Here is a 23,973-nt window from a genome sequence, read left to right on the forward strand (position 1 = left end):
CTTTTTAACTTTTATTTTTTTAAACTTTTGATTGTTTATTATTTGTTTTAAATTGTTTTTAGTATTTGTTTGTTGTGAACCACCCTGAGACCTTGGGTTAGGGCGGTATAAAAATGTGCTAAATAAATAATAAATAAATAAGTAAATAAATAAAAGAATCTTCAAGCTGATTGCTAGTAGAGAAGGAAGCATCATAATTCCAACTGGATGAAAGGAATTGGGAGTTGAAAGGGGATAACAGTTAACAATTCTGGGACAGCAGAAATGGCGCAAAAAGGGAATACAATCCAGATTTCAGAAGAAAGGCAACAGGGTGGATGGAGAGGTATATTATTAGTCTTCTATGGCCAGGAAGTCAGATAGTCTTTCAAGCTGCAGTTCTTCAGCATATTTGTTATCAAAAGGTTCAAACTATGTTGAGCATTTTTTCATGTTTTCCAGGTGCTCCTTGTTTGCAGAGCATTAAATGTTCTCTCACTGCAAGCAGTTTGCATTTCTTACTTATAATGGCTGACATAACGCTCCATTGAGAGGGGGCAGTAAAGCCAGAAGACAGCCCTGATGCTTTTAATAACTGGTGGCTGTGCAAGTAGTCTTACTGTGTTTATCCCCATTGCCATGAATACGGATAAATGAGATAATGCTGGTTGCATAGCTGCCAGTTTTTAAAAGCATCAGGCCTGTCTTCTGGCTTCACTGCAGCTCCACCACAGAGCATTATGGTTCCATTATTCTGTGCATCATGTCAGCCAGTACGTGTACATCTATTTGTTATTAGGGTACTTCCTGATGAGCTTAAGCCCTTAAATTTCAGAGATATAATCCAAGACTAGATTTTTTTTCAAACTCACTAGAAAAGTTTGAAAATGGGACATTTGTTGTATACCTTTCCCTCAAAACAAAGGACTCCGATGCTTAAAGTACTTCCAAGCCATTCAGAAATTTGAAGTTTTCAACTAAAAGATTGAAAATTGGGCATTTGGAGGCTTAATAATCAAATTTTTGGTTGTGAAATGTCCCTTCTAATACAGGACTAAATTCCAGCACAGAACCAAGACAGAAGCCCTCTTCAGGTGTTACATTAGGAGGATGGTGTACTTGCATACACTGTCCAAAGTGAGAACAGAAGTCCCACCCTGCAGCTCGTTGATCATTCCTCTTCACTCCTTCTCCTGCCCAGCTCATGCTTACAGCATTCGTCTGAAGAGGGGAATGCTATGAGTGTGGTGGCAGGCCCTTCCATGATTGGCACACTCAGGTACCCAAGCCTCTTGATCATGGAAGTGCCTACCGTTATGCTTACAAGTGTTCACCTCATCAGAAGAACTCTGTAAGTGTGAGCGGCACAGGAAGGGGATGAAGGGGAATAATCAACAAGTTGGGGGATGAGGTTTCTGTTCCTGCTTTTGCTGCTAAATAGTACTTTGGTTTTGCACAAAACAGCACCTCTCCCCATGATTGAGCATATATGCGCCACGTTACAGGCTAAGGCTAATAGCCTTCAGTAAACTTTTCTCCCTGCACTACCTCAGCCCCTTGGCATGGGCCGGTCATTAGCACAAGAGTGTCTGGCAACATGCCTTCAAGTCTGATCCCTCAAAAGACCAAATAAAGGTGCACCAGAACCAGTCTCTTTCAAGAACAGCTAATAGATCAAGGGCAGGAAGACTCCTTTTCAGAGATAACACTTTGTATGCTCAGCAAAGATGATCAAACACGAACATTCCCCCTCATTAGAGTAACTGAGCGACTGATAAAGATAAGGGAGGAATGCTCATCAGTAAACAACAGATCTGCATTTTTGCACTTGGGACACTCTTCGTTTTGAGGGAGTGGGCAAACATAGAAACATTTTGTCACACACATAAACACTGGCATAGCTTGAACTTGCCTTTGTCCAGAGGACACACCTGCCCTGATTAAGTCCACTCCAGCAATGGATCAGGCCACATGGAATCAGAATCTGTTAGCCAAGGGACTCTCACAAGGTGAGTTGTGGCAGCTTCCCCTTGCCTCTTTCCTATTTCTTGCCTTGCCTTGCACCCTACTCCAGACCAAGCTTCATGCACCTTGGGGTGTAGCCCAACAACACTACAGGGTATCTACCGACCCACCTGGAAAAGGACACTTCTGACAAAAATGTCTTCCCTGGGACTTTCCTCTCCCTTCTTACGAACAGGTGAAACCACTCATCAAATAACGCATAACGCACATCATGTGCCAATCCGACTTGGGCAGGGTCCCAAATTTCCTCATCAATGAAAGACTAAGATACATTGCATCCACGGGCGTAGCAAGGTTGGAGTGGGCCCAGAGACAAGATTTTAAAATGCCTCCCCTCACTGAAGCAGGACATAATCCTAAATTAATTTTTTAAAGGTTTTGTAAATTGTGGATGATGCAAGTCATGTAATGGTACTAGAGAAAGACATGCTGTTCTGGTAGCTCCAGGTCTTAACACTCACATCAGTCTCAGAGGATGAATACAATTGAAGGAAGCCCGGGTGTGTGTGTGGCTGGGGGAGTCAGTCATGTGACTTGCCTCTGCCCCCCCCCAGGCAGTGGGCCCCCAGACAACTGTCTCCGCTTGCCCTATTATAGTTATGCCCCAGATTACATCTTCCTCTTTATACCTTACAGTACATAGCTGGAAGCCCCCAAACACAGAAGGGCCTTCACCCTGGCCCACAATGGTGCCCACCTTTCTGCTGTGCTAGAAGGCAGATACAGGAAGATGCCCTTTTCAGAACGCCTGTGCCCTTGCAATTCTGGGCAAGTTGAAACAGCAGAGCAGGTTCTCCTCCATTGCCCATTCTACAGAGAAACTCACATCACTCTCATCCTGCCAATACTAATCAAGTCCCCAGGTCGCTCAAACCAATTCTACATCTCAATCCTGCTCTCTGACTCCAACCCTGTTATCCCACACAATGTTGCCAAGTTCTGCGTGGCAGGGTGTGAAATCCATAGGGTCCTGACAGGCAGAAAGATCTAAGCAGGCCTGACACAGCATATGGTCTCACAGTTTAGTTTTAGCATTATATATAGCATTTATAATTATATAGCATTTTATAGTTTTACAGCTTTACAGATTGATTTTAAGATTAAAGAAGACTGTAACCATTTATAGTCTCAACCATGTTACCCTTTTGGTACTATTTTTTACCCATTTTAACTGCAGTTTAAAGATAGACCACCATAGTCTTACAGTAGCTGTATAACAATGTAAAGCGTTTAGCTTTTAGCCTCTATACTCATAGTTCTGGGCCTAGCCTGTTTTTAATGTCATTTTAATGCTGTACTAATGTAATCTCTTTTATGCTGGTCAAAGATCATAATAGATTGATTGATTGAATGTATATAATATCTGAAGAGAGCTAAAGATGGGATGGCATGTTGGCCTATGGAGGTTCAGTTGCCTCTTCAGATTTGAATTGTGGGGAGGAGGCACTTCTTGTAACAGCCAAGAACCTTTGCTTGTGGGATGCAAGCTTAATTTACTAGCTGGTATTAAGTATGCTTGGGCCTCATTTAGTCATGGGAGCATTGAAATTGTTAGGGTGCTTCCTGATAAGTTAAAATTCTGAAATTTGGTATGCGTGTTATCCAATACCACCTGGTTACTGAAATAGTGTTAAAAGGCAGGCAAGTGTAAGTATTTCTCTAGAAATAGGCGGCATACTCCAGAATGGTTAAGTACCTCCAAGCCACTGCAGAAAGCTGAATTTGGTACCTATGTCATTAATGGGTCATCCCATGAAATTGATTGCTAAGAAATTTAGGACCAGCAAATGGAAGTATTTTTTCACACAACACATAATCAACTTGTGAAATTCTCTGCCACAAGATGTGGTGACAGCCAGCAACCTGGATGGCTTTAAGAGGGGTTTGGATAACTTCATATGTGTTACTTCATGTGTGTTGGATAACTTCATGTGCTACTAGTCGGAGGGCCACCTCCATCCTCAAATGCAGGATGCCTCTCATTACCAGTTGCAGGAGAGTAACAGCATTAGGGAATGCACGCCCTCAGCTCCTGTCTGTGGGCTTCCCAGTGGCATCTGGTGGGCCACGGTGTGAAACAGGATGCTGGACTAGATGGGCCTTGGGCCCGATCCAGCAGGGCTTTTCTTATGTTCTTAAGACATACTGATTATATTAAAAGGTTTACAAATGGGACATATTTAGTAGGGATGTGTGAACCAACTTGAAATCAAGCCAGTTCGCACTTGAGGCTTGCCCTTGAGCTGAACCGGGGGGCGTGGGGGAGATAGTCTGAGGGTGAGTCAAGTCAGGCCTCAGCTTAGGAGCTGGCTCGACAGAATACTTGTACAGGGGAATCCGGCAATGATTTGGGAGGCTGGCAAGAGGTTGAAAGGAGTCCCCGCCACCATCTTTGCAGCCATCCCTGCTGCCACTGCCTTCACCATCCTGCCACACAGAGGCATTTTTTAAAAGGTAAAAAAATAGACTTTCCTTTTCCCTCCCCACCTTGCCCTGCCTGTACTCGTAAAGGGGAATCCTTGCTGGATTTCCCTTTATAAGCATAGTCGTCAAGCGGCTTGAGCTGGCTCGAGGGATAGAACGGAACCAACTGGGCTCAATTCAGCCCCAGCTGCCCAGGGTGCCCTGAATCCAATCTGGATTCAAGCCGAACCTGGCTAGCCAGTTCTGTGCACATCTCTAATATTTATACCAAATAGTCTTAAGGCAAGACATGATATTTACCTCATAACAGATGCCAACATCCATCACAATGTAAGCGAAGCTGAATATGGGACAGAATGTTATTTAAAGTATTTCTAAGCCAGTTGGGATATGCGGTGGATCCATTGCCACTTCAAATACTTGAATCAGGTTAGATTGGGTGGAGAGGAGACAAACTTCCAGGAGCAGTCAGAAACAAGCTTTTTTTCTTGCAATATGCACACTTCATTTCTTAGAATACATTAAAAGTTCTCTGTCTACCTATCCTAGTACTGATGATGCACTTGAAAGATTCTAAGTAACTGTATTTAATATGTTTGAGACAGCCATGAGAATTTTAAACAGGTTTACAGGCAAAAAAAGATAAAAAGAATAGAAATGTAGATACTTGTGGCATTCATTGAGCCTGTGAAGTTAATTTTGCCAGGCAGCTGGCTAATAAATCTAGGACTGCCAACTATCAAATATTTTACTTGCTCATATGGTATTTTTGCCCCAGGTTCAGTATCAATTATTTTGTTTAATGTTTGTTTTGTTTGATGTAAGGCGTTTGAGACATTTCTATTGACCATACACTCTAATCCACTAATCAACCAAAATTCAACCAGGCTCCACCCCATGAGGCATTTTTTAAAATCACAAACTGGTAACTCTGATTTGATTGCTGAAAGAATTATTTTCTTTAAAACTGCCTATCCACTAAATTAACAGTTAATAGATGTTGGAGTGGAAAATGCAAAATAACAAAATGTTTAGCATTTTATTGTCAACATGAATTATTATAAATCCTGAAGTCTTATAAAGGTAAGAATCACTGGCTAGTTTAATGGGTGGTTCTGCAACAGTAAACAAAAGACATCTGGAATCTATTTTGGCTTTGAAATTCAGTCTCTGAATCTTGACCAGTGAGACCACAAAAGACAAGATAGCTTATGTGGAGCCCTGAGTTTTCTGACACTTATGCTCACTATTTAGCTTTTAATGAGTTCGCCATTTAACTTTTACTGAGTGTTACAGGTTTTTAGTCAACACACATATGTTCTGGGGGTTTGAAAAATTTAATTGAAGCAATTGTAGTTTGCTTCTCTGCAATTTGTCCTATAGTATAAATAATATAGTCATCAAGCTAGTAAGATGATGAGAGAGCTTCTTAATTGTGATCTGTGGACCACCACTCACTCATCTGTGTGCTTTCATGTATGGGTATAACAGAAATAAGAGGGGGGGGGATTAAAGACCTTTTCTAGAGAAATAATTTATTTATTTTTTATTCAAAATGTTTCTATACTGCCCAAAACTTGTGTCTCTGGGCGATTTAATTCTGAGTTTAAATTCTGAATAACAAATTCAGAATTTAAACTCAGTTATCTTTCGACTGTAGTTCAGTGGAAAAGAACACATGGAATGAAAATAAAGTCAATATTATTTTGTGGATGTCAAGAGTTCTTGCTAGCACAGGACCAACTAGAAGAGGCAAGTTTTGATTTTTGAACAGACTAGTACTCCATGGTTCAAAGCTCAGATTTTTGTTTGTTTGTTTGTTTTTTACATTAGCTCTTATTTGACTAATCAGGGTTTCATTTTGGCAATGTATTTCATTGGCAAATGTGTTTCCTGTACAATGTGTTCCCTATACAGCTATCATTAAATTTGGGCTATCACTTCTCAGCAGGTCTAGATATATGCCAATTACCTTTTAAATATTATTAAAGAAAAGCACTCAGACAACCATTGGCTGATGTTTCAGGAAAGTATAATACAACCTCCAATTAGGATTTGCAAGACTTTACAGTTCAGCCATTCCAAAGGGCTTATTAAAAATAACAGGAAACTACTAATGATAAGATCTCAGAATTATATGCTACAGTACATTCAGTGACTGTATTTATATTATTTACCAGTTTCATTTTTTGTGTTACGAAGCATTCACAGGTCTTCCAAATATAGCCAAATATCAAGCAGAGGTACACCACTTACAAAAAGATGGCCAAAATCCTACCAGAATGACAAGGATCCCTCAAGTCAAGTATGTGGCACCCTATTCTATGCTTATGGAGTAAAATCCTTAATAGTCGGCTTTTCCAGGCTGCATTTTAAAAGTAAAGTGTGCCATCGAGTCGGTGTTGACTCCTGGTGACCACAGAGCCCTGTGGTTTTCTTTAGTAGAATACAGGAGGGATTTGCCATTGCCTTCTCCCGCACAGTTTGAGATGATGCCTTTCAGCACCTTCCTATATTACTGCTGCCCAATATAGGTGTTTCCCATAGTCTGGGAAAAATATCAGCAGGCATTTGAACCGGCAACCTCTGGATTGGTAGCCAAGCCCTATACTTTATGGTTTTTAAAAATTTCCACAGTATTTTCTTCCTCATTCTGCCACAAAGAGCCAGTGTGGTATAATGGTTAGAATGCTGGATTATGACTGTGGAGACCTGAGTTCAAATCTCCATTCAGCCATGATACTTGCTGGGTGACTCTGGGCCAGTCACTTCTCTCTCAGACTAACCTACTTCACAGGAATGATGTGAGGAGAAACTTAAATATGTAGTACATTGCTCTGGGCTCCTTGGAGAAAGAGCGGGATTATAAAATGTAAATAATTAATAATAAAGTCCATATACTTCCCAAATACTTCTGTGGTCTCTCATAGTTTCTTCTTGTCTTCTTCCCTAGTGCATTTCAGCACTCTGTTCACATGCCGAGGACCTTCTTTTCACTATAGTCACTACACTGCGGCTTGTGTGAACCTATAACTTTTGCTTGGTACTCTAAAGTGGCAAGCAAATGTTATGGGCTCATATGGACTGGCTAGCAGGAAGTCTAATACATTTAAGATAACATTATTGATTTAAAATTCTTATTAACATTTTAATAATATTCAAAAATAATTGGCAAGTGAAGAAACGTATGAGGATCATAGGCTGGAACACTGGAAGCTGTGAGTGAGTTTACTTCCCGGGTCTGGTTTAAACAGTACACTTGGAATGTTGTGTAAAGAACCTGATATATAGCTTAAAGTAACAGGATCACCTAAGCAGTGTAGGTATTTTTAAATGTTTTGTCTTTTTAGTTGTATTTGTTGGTAGTTCCATTTTTGTTTGCTTTACATGTTTTTATGCGTTCTCACTGTATGTTTTATTTTACTGTTTTATTGTTGTGAGCCGCCTAAAGAACAATTTGTTATGAGGTGGCCATATAAAGTTGTTACTGACATGCCAGGATGCACAGCGTGTGTGGGTGCTGCACTGGCATGATATTAGCATTACATAGCTAACTGCTGAGTGCCAGAGTTAAACAAGATGTCAGGAACATTTCTGCTGAATGGCTTAGTTCTTCCTGAAACTGGTCATCATGTTTAAATGGACCTGAGTGAGCAATTGGATGGAGTACTACCTCTGCACTTTCCCTTATGTCTCTGTAAGGAAAAGGGAGTAGAATCTTGCTTTAAGAAAAAAGTTCAGAGATATTCCATGTTCCTTCATTCCATGTACAGAACAAATAGTCCCACCAATCTGCTATCAGATTAAAAAGGCATACAAAAGTAGTCTTAAATATGCTAAACAACAAGCATTGTGAAATGTCTGGAACAAGCGTATTATGGCTACTACCAATAAAGATAGCCACACTTTTTGGAGATTGGTTTCGGCAACCAGGCGGGTTAATATGCCTTGTAGAATTCTGGCTAGATCATGGGAATCTCACTTTTTTGCGGTCTATAATGATGCCCAGCCTAGCCAGATCTTTGTTCCCCCTTTGATTGGGGAGTTGCCCCGTTGGCCTCCTGTTACTCCTGCTGAAATAACAGATTTAATAGGTTGCCTTAAAAATGGAAAAGCTCCTGGTCCTGATCTTCTTCTTCCTGAACTATTAAAAGCCAATATAGAATGGTGGGCTTTAGTTCAGTCAGACAGGTGTTATTGACTGGTTTGTTTTATCCAGACATCGAGTCCTTCCCAAGGACCTGGGATGGCTGAATTTTATTATCAAAATTGTTGCTGTTATTATTATAAATATTGTCGCAGAATAGAGGCTGTTCCCAGTAAAGTTGCTTTTTGTAATTGGTTGATGGTGATTTCTGTGGCCCCTATGGTGTTGAGGTGCTCTTCAAGGTGTTTTTTGCATCTTCATTTTCTACAACTTTTTCAATTTTATGGTCCCACCAATTTTTGGCTACAGGTAGCTTGTATTTTTTTGCAGATGTTCCAGTGTATCATGCCTGCTACCTTGTCATAGCTTGTCATATTATTATTAATTATTGTTATTATTATTGCTGCAATTATTTCTTTTAACATTTTAAAAATGTTAATTTTTTAAAAAAAATATTTACAAACAATTATTCTGTACTTTATTTCAACCAGTATGATAATTCCACATTCAACCACCACATATTATTAAGAAGTGCTTTTGCATATACCCCTTGGATTGCTTTCTGAAAGCACATCCACCATACAAATAATAGTTTTAGTAAACTGCTTCTAGCACTGACTATGTAGTTGTTAAATGGAAGGAAAGGCATTATCTATCTATCTATCTATCTATCTATCTATCTATCTATCTATCTAAAATTCTCTAAGGCGTAGCTATGGCTAATCCTGTGCATGGCAGCTCCCATGAGAGTTCACGAGTGAGCTGCCGAGAGGGGGTGAGGAAAGCAACAGCGGCGGTGGGGAAGAAAAGGCGAATTGGCAGGTGGGCAGATGGATGGGTGGGCAAAGGGGGAGGGAAAGTGGGGGTGGGGGGGAGAGAAAGTGGTGGCCGTGGGGGGAGAGAAAGCAGCAGACAACTGGGGAAAAAGGTGAAGGGGTTGGCTGCAGTGGGCAGTGGCAGAGGCTGGCCAGGCAGCCGGCCAGGGAAAGAAAACAGTGGGCAGGTGGGTGGGCAAGGGGGAGAGTAAGCAGCAGCCAGGGGAAGGAGGTCCAGCAGAATTGCATAACAGCTCCAACCTGCAGCCTCCACTGTGAGCCAGCAGGAGAGTGCAAGTTGCCTCCAACCAGCCTACTCATGAGGAGGATGGCCAAGCAGGCATGGGAGAGGATGGCAAAACCTTTGGGCCCGCCTGCTGCCCAAATTACTGGTTAGGCCATACTGCGCAGAGAGCCCTGCAATGGGCCGAGAAGGGGGGAAGGGAGAGGAGGAAGGAGGGCCAAGAATGAGGGAGGGGGGCTGAAAACGGGGGGGGGGGGAGAGCTGAGAAGGAGGGGGAAGAGAGAAGAGGAGGGGAGAGGGCCAAGAACGAGATGGAGGGCCGAGAATGAGAGGGATCCGCGAATGAGGGTGGGGGATGGAGGAGGGAGGAAAAAAGGAGAACTGGAGGCATAAATGCTCTTCACCCAGGCCAGCTAGTATTATATATTATTCCACATGTTTATATATCACTCCACATCTGTTTCTATAAAGAAAAGGCACCGCTAAAGCTGGAAGTAAGAGCTGTTATGTGAGTGTGGCTAAAAGCAGCAGTGGTGTCCAAAACCCCCCAACCCCCCCCCCCCCACCCACTGCCCACAAACAATACAGGATACAATTAACTGGGAAGTTCTTCTGAATTCTGGATGTAGTGCGTCAGCCCGCCTTGGTGGACTGGTCTATTCAGGTAGACTAGTCCTCCAAGGTGGGCAGACGCATAAATTCTGGAGTGGAGGCTGGTCTACTTGCCTATCTCAATTGGTAGATCAGTTCTCCCTAGAAAAAAGCACCACCATTTGGTGGCCAATTTTTCCTGAAAAATCTTGTCTCAAAATGGTGGTCAAATCATTCTAATTGATTTGAGTAATTCAAGATTTATTCGCTGTGGCAGCTGGCCAAGCTGCCGGCTGTTTTCAACCAATCAATTTGAATTTTTGCTATTCAAGTCGAGCTCGAATCACAATAATTGATTCACGCACACCCCTAATTTCTTAATCACAATGCTAGCTCTACAAATATTTGCTTAATGTTGCTGAGCATTTGCATAGCCTGAAGCATCAGCACTTCCTGCGGGCATTAACATTCAGCAACGGACCTATATTTTAGCATAGCTAGTCTTTAGTTTTGAAGGAGGCCAGAACTGCCACAAAATGTTTTCAACACTGTATGTTAGGCAGACTTTCCTTTTAAGGATATCTTGGCAGCCTTTCTCCAAACAAGGCTGTTTCTCCTATGGGATCATCTAGCCTTAATTTCTAAGAATCCAAAGTGTGTTCCAGAAAAACCACAGAGGTCAGTTAAACATGGAAAAAACAAAGTCATTTGTATTCACACAGGACAGCCCCATTATCATTCATGAAGGTGCCCCTTCATGCTCAATGGAACTATTTGATAGTCTTGGAAACTTATGCAACATTCTCTACATGTTTTTTGGGATGGCCTCAGATTGGTCACAGTCATGTCTGGCTGCCAGCACAGACTGCAAACATTACAGTGAAGCTGGATGCCAAATTTGCTTTGTATTCCTCTCCATCTCATTCAGAAGGTATGAAAACCACCCATTGGCCTGTAGGGCATGATGATTTTTTTAAAAAAAGAAAAGTTATGGAAAACACAGCTGTATCCTTCTAGACAGAATGAACCATTTTTATCTTCTTGGTTAACAGACCAAAGCCAAAAATGTGTTTGGTCTATTTTATTTTAACCTTCATGCTGTTAAAGAGCATAAGGGCAGAACAGTCACTTCCTAAATTTGCATCATCCAGACATTCTCGGATTATGCCTTTACGGCCACAAGAGAACTACTTTTACTTTTGTGAATAAAGGTAGAAAAGTTAACTCATCAGTGGAGATGATGTGTCATCTAATGCAGGGATAGCTAGCTAGTAGCCTGCAGGCCAGTTGTGGTGTACGACACCAGAGTGTAATGCTTCAAACCAGGCCTTTCAGCAGCCACTTTCTGATGCCTTATCTATCCATCTGTCCATCTATCATATTTATATACCGCCTAAAATATACATCTCTAGGCAGTGTACACAATCCAAGTTTTTTATACACACACACACACACACACACACACACACACACACACACACAAAACACTTTCACAGAATAAAACAATTAAACAGTTTAAAATTAATTTTAATTAAAAGCCCGAGAAAATAGGTGTGTCTTAGGAATGTGCACAAAACTGGCTGACCCGGTTCGGTTTGAGTCCAAACTGGACCCGGACCCGACCGGTTCAGCCCAGCACCCCCTTGACACGCCCCCCCCACACCATTTGGCTCAGTTGGAGGGGGCGTTGCAAATAAAATAAAATAAAATAAATTTTAGTCACTTACCCCCTTCAGGGGTCACTAGTGGGGCCACGGCGGGCTTCCGGAGGCATCTACCCCTGCTGGCCTCCAAAATTGCCCCACTCACCTGGTTCGGCACTCTGTGGCCTGTTCCAGGGGCTCTTCGGTCGGTTCTGGGTCTCATTCCCATTGCGGTGGCCATTTTGGAGGCTGCCGTGCATGCCTAATGGGCCTCTACATGGCCTGGGTCATGACCCAAATGGCTGGGGATGTTTGGTCTGGCACCAAACCAAACTGGGGTGGGGGGTGTTTGGTCTGTCGCCGGACCATCAAACCGAACAGGTTCCAGGTCAAACCTGTTTGACCTTGAACCTGACTGCACACCCGTGGTGTGTCTCAAGGGTCTTTTAAAAAGCAATCAGAGATGTAGAAGCTCTTATTTTGTCAGGGAGTGCATTCCAAATCCCTGGTACATCCACAGAGAAGGCCTGGCCCTGAGTTGCCACCAGATGAGCCAGAGGCACCCATAACCAGACCTCCCCAGATTATCTTAACAGGCAGAAGTGTTCATGACAAAGGAGGTGGCCTTTTAAGTACCCTGGACCTAAGCCATTTAGGGCTTTACAGGTAATTACCAGCTCTGTGTATTTTGCTCAGAAACACAAACAAACAAACAAACAAATAGCAGCCAGCACAATTATTTCAGAACTGGTGTTATATGAGTATGGTCCCTTTGGATTGTCCCAGATACCAACCTGGCTGCCGCATTCTGTACCAGTTGTAGTTTCTGGACTATGTACAAAAGCAGCTACACATAGAGTGCATTACAGTAGTCAAGGCGGGAGGTTACCAGCATATGCATTACTGTTTTAAGGTCATTTACCTCAAGAAATGCACGTAGCTGACATATCAGTCAAAGCTGATAAAAGCTCTCCTGGCCACTGCCTCAGCCTGGGAAACCAGAGAAAGTTTTGGATCAGGAGCACTCCCAAAGAATTGCTTCTTTGCTGCGCGTATTGCTAGAGCATATATCTTCAGATGTGCTCATGTTGTAACCTGTTGGATTCGAGTCTTTCCCCATTTGCTCTCTCGTCATCTACCTCACTGCTTCAGCTCCTGTAATACTTCTGAATACCACGGGGCTAATTTTGAAGCAGGTCGGAGAGCATGCTTAGGAGCTATTGTGTCTACTGCTCTAGTGAGTTTGTTATTCCAAGTTTGCACCAGAGCATCAACAGAATCACCAGCAAAGTTTTCTAGGCTTCTTGGAATCCTATTGGATCCAATAAACATTTTGGACAGACCAATCTAAAGAGTTCCTCATCCCTGCAGAGTTGGGTTGTGGTTGCAAGTCCTACCTTAAGTCTTCTCACCTGTGCCACCAGTACTCTGGTTCTTCAGGAAGCCCAGCAAAACGAGCTATGCCCATCAGAAGCTATATGTGAGACCACACTGATTACTGTCAGCTGACCCCACAGGCAAATTTGGCTTGGGGATCCACTGGGCCCTATAAAGCCCTGTCTTCTGAGCTAGTTCCTCAGTCTGAACCATTTGTTGCTAAAGGTAGACACAGCAGATATGCCTCTGCCTTGCCTGTCTCGTTTAGAAATCAGTATTCAGCCCATTCCTGACTATGCCCCTGTCTCTCTCCTAGATCCTGATCTGCTCACTGGTCTCAACCTTGCCTGACTGGACCACACCCTTGTCTTAGCAGCCAAGAGCAGACCCCTGCTGAGGCCTGACATCCAGCCCCCAAAGTAATTTCATATGGCCCCTGCTGTCCCTGCCAGATTTTAATCAAGCTGTGGTAAAATGTTTGCTGACAGTTTCACTCATACGGACGAGGCGGGGGAAATGTCCCCATGAGATGGAAATAAGCCACATTGTAATGTGAGGCTTTTTTTGTTTTGCATTCTTATGTGCTATCCATGTCTCCAAATGATGAAAAGTCCAGATGCAATGCTACAGAATTTATTTTTCTTCGGATGGGAAAGAGAGAGAAAGAGAGCGAGCAAGCGGGCGCACTTACAGCAGCTTTGTAATATTTGCTTTATCTAATAATATACAAGCAGAGCACAATGGAGGCAAGCAGAGATAGCACATAGCATCAAGTCCTTAAAGAGAACAACTCAATTCAAAGGATATTTTATCTTCATTCAAGCTCTTTAAGCTCCAAAATATCTCTGCCTCTAACCACTATCTAGAGGGTTTATCTCCTCAATCTCTAATCAGTATTGTATTCCAAAAGCTGGAGAGATATTCCCAGCTATCAGGAGAACATTTCCATTCATTATCATCAACTGATTTATCCTTAACTATTATCCTTAACTATTAGCCTCACAAAGAATATTGGCTGATATACAGAGCAAGGATGCACTGGTACAGCAACTAACTGTACCAGTCCAGCAGGGAAGGGCATTGTTGGACACTCTCCCCTTCCCAGGAAGCCTTTTGTGCCACCTGAAAATATGTGCTTGTTGGATGCACAACCCTCAGCGGCATATTTCTGGCTGGCATAGAGTTCTCCCTGGGAAAGGGTAATGTTGCACAGGTGCGGTTAGCTGGGAAGTTCTGTTAGGCTGTTCTCTTGCTGCAGCGATTTGTCCTTGCTCAGAAGTTCAGCCAATATCACAGTATTTCTGTTAGACTACACAAACATCATTATTATGGATCCTGATCGCTGGTGAGGGTCAGTTTTATGTGGCAAAATATTCTTGTGGGCCCCCAACTATTGACAGGAGAACAGAATCTTTCCTGAGATACAAAAACTGGCTACCTCTGATCTAAGGCGTGTGCTTCTCTCTGAATTACTCTCATGCTGAGAAGCACAAAGCATCTTTCCAATACTTAAGCTCCCTACAAAATAGATACATGTATGTTATTCATGTGTTAACAGCGTGCAAAAAAAGCTATCTCAGCAAAGGGAAAAGATCATTTTGAAGGGTTTCTCTAAGGATAAGTGATTAGAACTGTACATAAATCAGCTAAATTGGTAAACATTCAGATTTTTCACACAGAATCTTTAATGGATGATTGCATACATGCCAACATGTTCCTATTTCCCCATTCACAAATTGCTGAAATTAACTGAAGCTGGGCATTACTATGAAGGAAAGCTTTTTGGCCTCAATCTGCTGTCCTTAACAGTGTCCAGAGTTCACCTTCTCAGGCTGGTTTACACAAGCATTTTCTTCATCACTTACTGGTTGCATGTGTGGATGAGGCATCACAAATCTAACAACACAGCTAGAACTTTCATTTCACCAAATGTCACATCAAATGCAATGCTTTTCAGTGAAGCCACTCAGACATTCAGCTACCAGGCATAATGTATGCAGTAGTCTAGAGAAATCAAGCGTACATGGATGTGTAAACGAATACGACAAATATTTATATACTGCTTTTCAACAAAAGTTCCCAAAGCAGTTTACAGATAGATAGATAGATAGATAGATAGATAGATAGAATGGTCCCCTGTCCCCAAACGGCTCACAATCTAAAAGAGAAACACAAGATAGACAGCAGCAACAGTCATTGGAGGGATGCCGTGCTAGGAAAGGATAGGGCCCGTTGCTCTTCCCCTGCTAAATAAAGAGAATCACCGATTTAAAAAGATGTTTCTTCTATTCAGTTAGCAGGGTGTAAACCAGCCCTTAATGGTATATGGAAATGGTAACTGACCAGGGTACTATTCCTGGTCAGTAAAGCCGGGCTGGGTGTCTTCACTAAATCTCACGGAAGCCCTGTATAACTGCATAGATACCTTTGCTTGTACTAAAGTACAAACAGAAACTAAATGTATAAAGAGATAAGTGTTCAATTTCAGGAAGAACTAAATAGGTAAAGTGACATGACAAAAGGGTTGTTTGGGCCTGTTTTGTTCTAGGCATTAAACATAATTTTACTTATTATTTTGGAATGATTTACTGTACGATTGTTCTATTCACTTTAACAGAAAATTTGGTTTATGACAGGTATGGTGTAAATCCTTTCTCCTTCACTGCCTTGGTGTTGTGCATTTCACATTTTTGTCATATATATCTCATCCTCTTTCAAAGCAAAAACTTCTTTGTATCAAAGGCTTAGGAGAAACGAAGAATCTAGTAAAAGACATACATGGTCATGCAGTGAACAAAATTATTTCTTAATCACGCTTCCGTCTTACTCACCTTTCTTCCCAGGGTCTCAGTCTTGCAAATGGTCAATCCCATTTTATCCTCATCAAACCCTGTTAGGTAGGTTATGATATGAGAAAGAAACTTGCCCAAGGTCACTCTGTTAACTTCTGAACTAAATGGATTTGAACCAAGGCCTCTCCAACACTCTGGCCACTATCCCATACTGGTTCTGACAAGAAGAACCAATGTCCTTACAACTCATGAGGTATCTAGGTGCCCAGTTGTACCAATTCTTCCCATTTTTAAATATTCCAGTCTTTCCCCAGATGTTCTGCCTTATGACACAGACTCTTAATTCTACATTTTGAAACCATTCCAAAAAGACTGGGAGTTGAAAATAACTAAGGGTGGTCCTTATTTAGTTTAAACACAGCTATAAGTCATAATTATGTGCTGATAGAGAGCTGGAATCAATTCTAGGTCAGCAAAGCATGGTATTTGCTGGAGAGGAAGCCCAGGTGGTAGACGGATTAAACAAGAATCAATCAATGTAAACTAGCACAATGCCTCTCATTTTAATGGGTGGTGCATGTAATGGAGGGAGGGATTGTACACTGAATCCCTCTGCAGAATCCCCATCAGTGTGGGAGCCAAGCCACTCATTGTCAGGGTTAGAGGGCAGGCTGTTGTCCTCCCAGCAACTCAGCACTTTACTTTTCCCCATAGGAATGAATGACAAGCTTCACCTTATATAGGAGAAAGGAAAGGGGGACACTGGCAAGGACACTATTTGGGTGGAAGCTAAAATAGCTCTCAGTCCCTCCTGACCCCAGCAACTAAAAAGCAAGTCTCTCCCTTTATGCATAGCTCTATCAGGAGTTGTTTTTCTTTGTCACACTAGCATTGATGGAATGTAGGAACTGGTTTATACACATCTATGTGCACATCACATGGATGTCCAGTTCATTCCTTTGCCATTCTCTAAGCACAGTTTTTCTTATCTACAATTCGATTGTCAGACATTCAGTTGTTGTTCGGGGTAATTCTGGTCTAGGGATGTGCAAGCTGGCTTGATTCGAACTGTGGTTCTGTGGTTCAAATCAAACCGGCCCAGTTTGGGCAGTCTGAGTTAGACCTGGACCGGATCCCCTAAGGGAGGTACTGGTCCAAGTTTGAACCGGACCAGCCCTGGTTCTAAGAAGGCCTCACAGGTCAGTTTGGAGGTATACTTGTAAAGGGGGATTCCCTAGCCTAAGGATTGGGGGGCGGGTGAGGAAAGGGTCCTTAATACCTTTTATTTTCAGGCCGCAGCAATGGAGAGTCCCTGGAGACATCAAAGGTGGCAGGAGGCAGCGGTGGGGACTCCTCCAAGCCCTCCACCAGCTTCCCGAATGACAGCCCAGGCCAGCTGCAGCCTGATTGAGGCGCGAAAAAACCAATACAACTACAGAGTCTACTTTAACAGCAAGGACAGTAGCAGCTCATACTAAGAAGCTGGAGAAGTGGAAGTGAGCCCCAGCTTCTTGGGTACTAGCAGCCACTATCTCACTCCCTTCTAGCCCTACTCCAGTCCAGTTATTATTATTATTTTATTTTTATTATTTTTACATTTTTATATCCCGCTCTTCCTCCCAGGAGCCCAGAGCAGTGTACTACATACTTGCCTTCAGGAGAGCCATTAAAACCTATATGTTTGGCCTGGCCTTCCAGGGTTTTTAAACTGCTGTAAAGGTTAGGCCTGGTTCTTCGCGATTTTTAACTGTTTACATGTTTTAACTGCTAATTGGTTTTATGCTGTTTTTATAGTTTTGGTTTTAATTGTTAATTGATTTTAATTGTTCTTATTTTGATGTAAACTGCCCCGACACATATTTGGAAGGGTGGTATATAAATCGAATTGTAACAATCAGGCAGTAACAGCCTTTCCTTTCCTGTAAAGAGTGAACCGGAAGTGTACCCTTCCTGACTGACAGGATAGGGATCAGCCACACAGCACACGGTGGGTGGGACCTAGAGGGCCATGAGGCAGGAAGAGAAGCATGTCTTTGTTCAGAAGGATCTAAGTGGGAGGTGAGGGAAGCACAGGCAAAAAGGCTTAGTGAGAAGCAATGGAATTTTGCTCCCTCGTGGTCAAAAGCTAGCCTGGTGATTTTTCTCAAGAAGAAGGAGCTGGCTGCAGGGCAGGAGATGTGGCCATGAGGTCTGGCTGCAGGAAAATCTCTATGTAAATCTGAGGAAGCCAGGAAAGAATGAAACTTGAATCCTCTACCATGTTTTTGGTGAGTTCAAGGCAAAGGAAGCCAGGGCTTTTGGCTTCGGGGAGAGTTTAGACGAGGGAACAGTTTGTTAGTTAGATGTGGCATTAGAAATGTATCTTTCTTTTGTGTGCATTGTGCATCCCTGATATTGTTTGAAGTTTGTCGATCTAGAATGTAACTAAGCTAAGAAATGCTGAGCCTGCACCAGTCCAAACAGGTGTTGTAAGAGACTCTGCAAGCTTTTCAAGGGGCGTTTGCATTTTCCTACATTTATGTTCTTTGCAACTGGGTAACCACGTTTTTTAAAGTGTGCCACTCCAATATCAGCTGGAGTGCTTTTTGGAAGGAACCTTGTAATCTACTGAGTATTTTTATCTGTAACTAGAAGCTGAGAGAGCCTCAGACGGAAGCTGTCTGTAGTATTTTGAATAAAGTTTCTTTTTCTTTTTTTGTTCTTTACAATTTCAAAAAGCCTCTTTGAGTGGATTTTAATTCAGGAAAGGGGGGCTGGAAAGGGGTTTACTCTGGTGCAAACATACCTCAATTTGATTATTCAGCAACTCTACCAAGTTTTCTCATCATGTGTAGGCTTGCACGTGGAGGTTTTTGTGTACTTTTCCAACAATAAAGAGAAGGAGAGTTGCCCTGGAAATTCACCCAAGCCAGGGGGAAATATGCTCTTGATAAGTGGGTGTGGTGGCAGCGTATTATATACCAGGAAAGTTTGGGGCAGCAGTCTTTGGGGGTGAAATCAAGAGAGAATATGATTCAGCATTTTTCTTCCCCTCAAGTGAGCTTGTTCTAAAACAAAGGCTGGCTTAAATCCGCTACATGAATAAACAAACAAATAGAGCCCTGCAGGCTGGTCATTTGCCCAGTAGGGGAGGGAAATTCCCAGTCCTGGTCATTCACCCAGTTTGGGATTTCGCTCCCCTACTGGATGAATGGCCAGCCTGAATGGATCAAATATAGCTGGGACTGGCCAAGTGGCTGCCAGTTCCAGAGCAGTTGAAGGTCATTTCCTACCCCTCCAGCTAGTTAGTTTGAGCCACTCCTGAATAAGGATCTGATTCTTTCCCCATTACTTAACTCCAATAAGCCTATGCATGTAGGTTTTGAGCTGAGTGGGCAGTTTACTAGTATTGATGTCAAGGTGAAAAAAGGAAGGTTTGCTGTCTTTGGTGATAAGGGAGGAGGGGGTGGTGCTTGTTAGCTCTGGTGGCCAAGGGGGAGTTGGTATCATGGTACAATGGTACTGTTTGGGGGCTTTAGTGCCCACATGGGCTGACATATTTGTCTTTCCCTTCTCCCTGTTGTATTTTTTTGTTCTGCAGTCCAAGAATATTTCTGCATGTGCGGTGAGATACCAACTTACTCAAGTATAGAGTAAAGCAGGAGGGCCCATAGGTCACTGAGCTTTGCATGCAGAAGATCCAAAATTCAATCCCTGGCATCTCCAGAAAGCTCCCCCCACCAATCTGACATTTGGGAAAGCTGCTATCACTCAGCATAGACAACGGTCTGACTCAGTATAAGGCAGCTTCCCATACCAACTAAAGAGATTTTTAAAAATACAAATTATACAGCACAATCAATAGTTATTTCATGACTTCAGTTGAGCGTAAAATGAATGTTATTTGCAAGTTCGCAAAGATAATATTCCAGTGTTCACTTCAGTCAGCAAATACTGAAAATCACACCTTCTGAGAACAGCTTTGAATTATCTATTTTAAATGTATTTATAAGGTGGAGTTTTTAAATATTAATTGATCTTATGTTTTAAAGAAGATTGGAAACCATTCTTGTTGTATCTAAAGAATTACTTTCCTACTATGGACTTTATAGCAGGGTTTGAAATTTAGTAAAAAAAACCTGCAGGTTGGGTAGATTAACTATGTTTGTAAGGGTTTGAATTTATGTTTTGAATTATTATTATAGCAAGGGTAAATTTTATAGTTGATGATTCACGAAGAGATGTGTGCGGGAAGTCCACCTTTTTGTGTGTATTTGCAATGAATGATAATATTACTATTGTTAAAATTAATAAAAATTGAATTTGGAAAAAAAATTGACCTTGTCACCATGAGCAAATACTAAGCTTCTGCTGCTGTTTACCACAGGTGTGTTGTAGGGCTGTGTGAAACAGTCATGCTTCAATCTGAGAGCCACCTCAGCACTTTCGGGCCTCCCCCGATTTGATTTGGGGATTTTGGTGGGTGCCCCACTTTGCTTTGGCTGAATCTGGAGGTGAAGCTTCAATTTAGAGCCAAAGCTCTGGCCCTTCTCCCTGCAATGATTGTAGTCCCAGGTTACAATTCCCAGGAAACTCTGCACCTTTCCCAAGACTGCAGTGGGGGATATGCTTCAGGTTGTAATTTACCATAGATACTGCTACCTTGCCAGGCTTGGATAAAAATAAAAATAGAGATCGCCTCTTCTGTCCATGCCTGGTAAATAACGACAGGAGTTAGGAGAGGGTGGAGATGTGGGGGAGGGGCTGAGGCGGCTGAATCGCTTCAGAAGCAGTTCAGCCAGGGTTGCATTGACTGACTGAACCAGCAACCTGCCAATTCAGTTGAGACCAAAGCTTTGGTGGCCAAATCTCCTCCAAATTGGATCGGCCACCAAAGTTTCACACAGCCCTAATGTTTAGGCTCTGCTCAGTCTTGTATGGGAGGAGGAATGCCCCAAATCCTGCTGCATGACCAAACACAGAACAGAACGTAAACACCAGTTACTCAAGATTCATTGCATCTCTCTGTGCATTAGGTTTCCCTCATCCCATGTTGGGTTGTTTGCCTTCTCTTTTAGTTGAGGTGCTGGACTGTGGGGCTAGTGAGATTCCATGTACATATCACCCTCCGCTCTCACAGACCAGCTGCTGCAACCCAAACCAATGCTTTTCACAGGCAACAAGGTATGCTTGCAGAAAAGATGCTTACAGAGGAAAAAAATGCTCTAGGGCAGGGATTCTCAATGTTGGGTCCCCAGATGTTATTGGACTTCAACTCCCATAATCCCCAACCCAAGGCCACTGGGGCTGGGGATAATGGGAGCTGAAGTCCAATAACATCGGAGGACCCAACATTGAGACTCCCTGCTCTAGGGTGACTCAAGTAGTACAATTTCTGCATAATTTCCATCTGTGGTATATTATAATCCTGGTCTCAACATTTGGAATTGCTATTTAGATTGTTTGGGTTTCTACGTAATTGATTCCAAGCCACTCTGAGTACAACAGTAATTCTAGAGACCCTAACCTAGGTCTGCTCCTCCACTGATGGAGGCAGCTTAGTGGTATGAAGTCGATGAGCTGCATAATCTCACTATTATTTTAGTGGTGTTGAAGAAGGCTGGTCATTGTTCAGTGGTAGCAGAAGTATGGCCCTAGTGTCTATAACCTTTGCTTCTTACATTTTGAAAAGATTCTCGAATAGCAAGTCAGTAAAGACCTGGTTATATTACCCTGAAGAGCTGTCCTGTCACTGGTCACAGCACCTGATGTTCCTGAGTGGATCTTTGGTGTGATGCGAGGGCTGAGACACACTGCCAGCAGGTTCATGTGATAAATTTTACCACTCCAGATTGCAGGTGGGAGAACTGAATGTTTTAATGCTTCCTCCATGTAAATTTTTTTTTTAATGCTTCTGAATACAAAATTGACATGTCCGAGAAAAGCCTAGTATTTTAGAATAATTTATTTTCTTCTTTTTCATCTATAGTCATGTAATGAAGCATATTTTCAGTATGATTGTTTATTATTTTCTTGTGATATGTATTAAATCAAGATATGTTCTCTCTTATTTGTTTATATCAAATACTAATATGTTGTACTCTGTTGGGGGCACTGTATTTGGACTACCTTATTATATAATAATATTATTTATTATTATTTATTTACGCAGTCAGGCAGGTGTTATTGACTAGTTTGTTTTATCGAGACATCGAGTCCTTCCTAAGGACCTGGGCTGGCTGAACTTTATTGTCAACGTTGTTGCTGTTATTATAGCTATCGTCGCAGAATATAGGCTGTTCCCAGTAAAGTTGCTTTATGTAATTGGATGATGGTGATTTCTGCGGCCCCTATGGTGTTGAGGTGCTATGGTGTTGAGTTGTTTTGGAATTGCACCTAGGGTGACAATTACTACTGAGATTATTTTGGTCTTTTTCTGCCACAGCCTTTCAATTTCAATTTGTAGCTCTTTGTATTTGGTGATTTTTTTCTATTGCTTTTTCTTCTATTCTGCTATCCCCTGGTATTGCTATGTCGATTATTTTAACTTGTTTTTCTTTCTTCTCAACTACAGTTATATCTGGTGTATTGTGTGGCAGATGTTTGTCTGTTTGTACTCGGAAGTCCCATAATATTTTTGCGTCTTCGTTTTCTACAACTTTTCCAATTTTATGGTCCCACCAATCTTTGGCTACAGGTAGCTTGTATTTCTTGCAGATGTTCCAGTGTATCATCCCTGCTACCTTGTCATGCCTTTGTTTGTAGTCAGTCTGTGCAATCTTTTTACAACAGCTGATTAGGTGTTCCACGGTTTCATCCAGTAGCGTATCGGGGGGAAACGGCGCCCAGGGCTAGCTCTGGCCCTGAAATGGCGCCCCCCGCCCCCCCCACATACCTGTGGCGGTGATTTGGCGGTGGCTGGCGGCTGGCGGCGAGCTGTAGCGTGGCCTGAGCGGCGGCGGCGGATCGCTTGCCAAGGAGTGCAGGCAGAGCGACACCGAGCCTGCCTTCTGGCCGCCCGGCGTCACTTCCCAACTGTGAAGGCGCGCCTGCGTAGTTCACAGAATGAACTGTGCAGGCGTGCCTGCACAGTTGGGAAGCGACGCCGGGCCAGAAGGCAGGCTCGGCGTCACTCTGCCTGCACTCCTCGGCGGGCGATCCACCGCCGCTCGGGCCGCGCTACAGCCCATCGCCGCCAGCCACCGCCGCACTCGGCGGGCAACCCGCCGCCGCCCGCCACCGCCAAATCGCCACCACACGCCCGCCGCCACACTCGGCGGGCGATCCAGGGGGGGTGGGGGGAAGCCACTTTTTGGTGCCCCTCCACGTGACCCGCCGGGGTGGCACCCAGGGCACGTGCCCTGCCTGCCCCCCCTATCGTTACACTCCTGGTTTCATCTGCTTCTTTACAAAGGCGGCACTTGCTGTTTGTTGTGGATTTTTCAACTTTTGCTCTTATTGCATTTGTTCTTAGTGCCTGTTCTTGTGCAGCCAGTATTAAACCCTCTCTTTCTTTCTTCAAGTTGCCATTCTTAAGCCATTGCCAGGTCTTGGTGATGTTTGATTTTCCATTTATATTGTGCAAATATTGACCATGCAATGGCTTATTTTTCCATTTTTCTGCTCGGTTCTTGACTTGTTCTTTCTTGTAGGCCTGCTTTGTTTCATTGGTGTTGAATAGTTTCGCATTATTGACCATTTGAAGTGCATCTTCTTCACTGTCCTTGATATATTCTTCAAGGCCTCTTTTCTCCTCCTCTATTGTTTGATGGACTTGCAGCATTCCTCTTCCACCTGAGCTGCGAGGGAAGTATAGCCTATCAACATCACTGCAGGGGTGCAGAGCATGATTGATGGTCATGATTTTCCTGGTCTTACAATCTAGCGTCTCTAGCTCTGCCTGGGTCCAGTCTATTATTCCTGCAGTGTATCTGATAACAGGTATAGCCCAGGTGTT

General features: G+C 42.9%; 1 protein-coding gene across 5 annotated transcripts in view; it reads right to left on the minus strand.

The window, feature by feature from the left end:
* Positions 1-23,973, minus strand: part of C1QTNF7 (C1q and TNF related 7) — a 129,091-nt gene that overhangs the window by 82,801 nt on the left and 22,317 nt on the right. The window contains exon 1 of one of the 5 annotated variants that reach the window (XM_053251658.1): positions 16,077-16,322. The exons of the other annotated variants lie outside the window; for them this stretch is intronic. The gene's annotated coding sequence lies outside the window, so the exon portion shown is untranslated. Of the gene's footprint in view, positions 1-16,076; positions 16,323-23,973 lie in introns of those variants that run through there. 5 annotated transcript variants of the gene reach the window in all.

This window comes from Hemicordylus capensis, chromosome 5 (assembly GCF_027244095.1).
Source record: "Hemicordylus capensis ecotype Gifberg chromosome 5, rHemCap1.1.pri, whole genome shotgun sequence".
NCBI classification, from domain to species: Eukaryota; Metazoa; Chordata; class Lepidosauria; order Squamata; family Cordylidae; genus Hemicordylus; species Hemicordylus capensis.